This window comes from Phoenix dactylifera, unplaced genomic scaffold (genome assembly GCF_009389715.1).
Source record: "Phoenix dactylifera cultivar Barhee BC4 unplaced genomic scaffold, palm_55x_up_171113_PBpolish2nd_filt_p 001801F, whole genome shotgun sequence".
Classification (NCBI taxonomy): Eukaryota; Viridiplantae; Streptophyta; class Magnoliopsida; order Arecales; family Arecaceae; genus Phoenix; species Phoenix dactylifera.
This window is the reverse complement of record NW_024069096.1, coordinates 32,718-36,210: the sequence shown is the minus strand read 5'-3', so window position 1 is coordinate 36,210 and position 3,493 is coordinate 32,718. Positions and strand designations below refer to the sequence as shown.

General features: G+C 41.4%; 1 non-coding gene across 1 annotated transcript; it reads right to left on the bottom strand.

Moving 5' to 3' along the window:
* Window positions 1–2,613: 2,613 nt before the first annotated feature.
* LOC120109099 lies at window positions 2,614–2,719 on the bottom strand. The gene has a single exon (XR_005510143.1). It is a non-coding gene; the product is annotated as a small nucleolar RNA R71 (small nucleolar RNA).
* Between the last annotated feature and the right edge of the window lie 774 nt (window positions 2,720–3,493).

Genomic DNA, 3,493 nt, shown 5'->3' with positions numbered 1-3,493 from the left:
ACTGTTAGAAAACCCCGATCATGCCGCTGAAATTTTAAAAAATTCAGATGCAGCGGAAGAGGCATGCGCGGGATCAACCGTTCATCGCATGAACGTTGTTCAAAAACCGTTCGTAGATAGATAAGGATTAAAAACTTTTAAAAACATTAGAAGATCAGATCTTCACCTTGTGCGGGTAGATGATCACCACAAACTGATGATCGTGGTTTTGGATGAGGGTTTGCTTGAAGCCGTTCAAGTGCCCGGCCTCTACGGGTATCCACACGAAGCAGAGGACCAATCCAAGTGCTCCAATCTCCCCGGGGTGCTAGCTCCCTTGCAGAGATTACTTTGATGGCTGATCACCTCCCTTTCAATCAACCCTTGAATGCTAGAGGGAGGAGGAAGAAGATGAAAGGATCAAGGAAGAAGATCCAAAAAGCTAGATGCAGCCTTTCCTTCCCTTGCGTTGAATCCCAAACGGAGGAGGAAGAAGGAGACCACCATGGATCTTTTTCCTTCTTGCTTGCGGCTGATCCAAGAGGAGAGGAGAAAGGGGGCGTACGGCCACAAGGGGAGAGCTTCTCATATTCATTAGGTCAGCCCCCAAGCCTCCTCTTAAATAGCATCTAGGGCTCCTATTTGGTTTAGTCCAAATCATGAATCAATTGGGTTCAATCTATGCTAGTCCTAATCCAATTAGAACTTGAATGAACCATGACTCAGTTGAACTCTTCAATCCTAATCTAATTAGGAGCCATCTTGATTCATTGGATTAATAATTAATTGGGACTTAAGAAATTCTAATCCAATTAGGACTTGTTTAATTCTAGTCCTAATCCAATTAGGACTCTAATTTGAATTCGAAGTCCTAATCCGATTAGGACTCTAGGAATCCTACTCCAAGTAGGAATCTAAATTTAATTCAAAACTCCTAATCTAATTAAGATTATAGGAATCCTACTCCAAGTAGGAATCCTAGTCCTACTCCTAATAGGATTCCCAGTCCAAGTAGGAATCCCAGTCCAAGTAGGATTCCTGTCCTAATCCAATTAGGACTCTATGAATCCTACTCCAAGTAGGACTCCTAGTCCTACTCCAAATAGGATTTTCAGTCCAAGTAGGAATCCCAGTCCAAGTAGGATTTCTAGTCCTAATCCAATTAGGACTCTATGAATCCTACTCTAAGTAGGACTCTTGTTTTAAGTCCAATTAATCAATTCCCTTTGTTCCTTCTTCAACTTATTATCAATCAAATTGATTACTTGTGATTCCTAATCACGATTCAACCATCGGATCGGTCATTACTTCTAGTGTGTGTGACCCCATAGGTTCTACTCTGACTGGTAGTGAGATATATTATGATCTCTATCACAATATCATTGAAAACTCCTTTCAATGGATTGGAACGATTCCAACTCTACTCATTAGGATTTATCGATCATCGAGATAATCCCTGTGAGTCCCACCATCCACCAGTGACATCTAGCAGCATGTAGTGGCTACCCAGTAGAATAGAATGATGAACCTCTAGGTGCAGTTATCATGTGATACAGTCCTACTATCGTGGATCCCTACAGGACGGAGGTCATGGATAACTCGTCAAACCCCTTCGTCTGTCATATGTCAAGATTTATTCGACTCGAGTTCGATAGTGGAAAACTCTTTCTCCACTTTATATTACTGCCCTGGCCAAGGTCTTAGAACTCAGTCTAACAAATCACATAGGATCACTCCTCTTCTATCAAGGTCGATAGATTCCATGTAAGTGCATACCCTACTCCTACAGTGAACTTACTGCAGCCAATCTACACTACAAGGACCCATATGACTAGAGACCATGTATACGTGTAGTCAAACTACAATAACCTCACTGTGAGTAGCTGAAGCACCGTAGGTCAAAGGACCAGTCATACTACTGCAACATCAAGCAAGTCACTGACGAGTGGATAGACATCCAAGTGACTTCTTGTCTTGGTCACGCTCAGTACCCTTGTTCTCTAACAAGCACCTGCACTATCACTTCAGTGTCCCTACACTGTGGACTCAAGTCTCGTCCATCCAGAAGGAAAGTGATCTGTGCACTGATCGGATCGATCACCGTCCTCGTGATGATCCATTGATCAGGAGCATTTAGAAATTAATCACCAATGATACATGGCTCAAATTCTCAACTCTTGAGAATATGCATCATCATCTTATTAATTTCTTGGACGATTCATAGACACATAAATAATATGAATGAAAAGATGTCTTTTATTTATTCAATAATAAATAGTCAAGTACAAAATTATGTCCCTAGAATTAACAATGTGTCAGCCAGATTGGCTTCTAGGGCATACATCTAACATGTACAATTTGAAATTAAGTCTAGTATCATCCAAATGTTTCCCTCTTTTTATGGACTCAACAATGAAGACCCATACAAACATTTGGATGAGTTCCTTGAGATCTGCAATACTGTCAAAATTCAGAACTTCACTGATGATGCTCTGAAACTTAGGTTGTTTCCTTTTTTCCTTAAGGATAGAGCTAAACAATGGCTCCATTCATTAGAAGCCAATTCTATTCTCTCTTGGGCTCAAATGCAACATGAATTTCTTAAAAAATATTTTCTCATAGGAAGAACGAACCAGTTTAGATGTGTCATCACAAGCTTCTCCCAAACTGAGGGAGAAGAATTTTATGAAACTTGGAAGAGATTTCGGGACCTAATCCGTAAATGCCCACATCATCAAATACCTAAATGGCAGCTAGTATAATGTTTCTATGATGGATTGACTGAACGAAACCGTCAGTTGATCGATGCCGCATGCAGGAGAACTTTCATGCTTAAAAGTGACCATGAGGCATGGCAATTATTTGAAAATCTTAATGAAAATTTCCTCCACCATGCCTCCTCCGCTCGTCAAGCACCCCCGAGTTCTCAAAGAAAAGGAACCATAAATGAAGTTAGCCAGTCCATAGGTCTATCTGACAAAGTAAATGCACTATCCCGCAAGTTGGACCAGCTAATGTCTAGAGAACACCAAACTTTTTCCAAGCACAAGTGTGTGCTCTCTATTCTAGCCCGTCTCACCCTATTTTTGAGTGCCCTTTGGCAGCTCAATTCCCTGAATTTGTGCAAGAATAAGTTAATGCTGCCCAAACACAGTCCCGACCGGATAATGATCCATATTCCACTACTTATAATCCGGGATGGCGCAACCATCCAAATTTCTCTTGGAAGCAGCAAACTCCCAACACCTCCCAACCTTATTTCCAAAACTTTCAACCGTTCCAGAATGTTCATCCAAACCGTCCTCCTACTCACTATTCACAATTTCAACATGTCCCTCCTCCACCACCCTAGAGAGATACTGCTTTTGAGCAGAAAGTATTAACTGCTCTTCAAGGACTGGAAGCCAATACACAACTGTTGCACTCACATACCTAATCGATTGCCAAATTAGAGACCCAGCTAGGGCAGCTAGCTAGTGCATTGAATAAAAGAGAGGAAGGCAAGCTTCCAAGT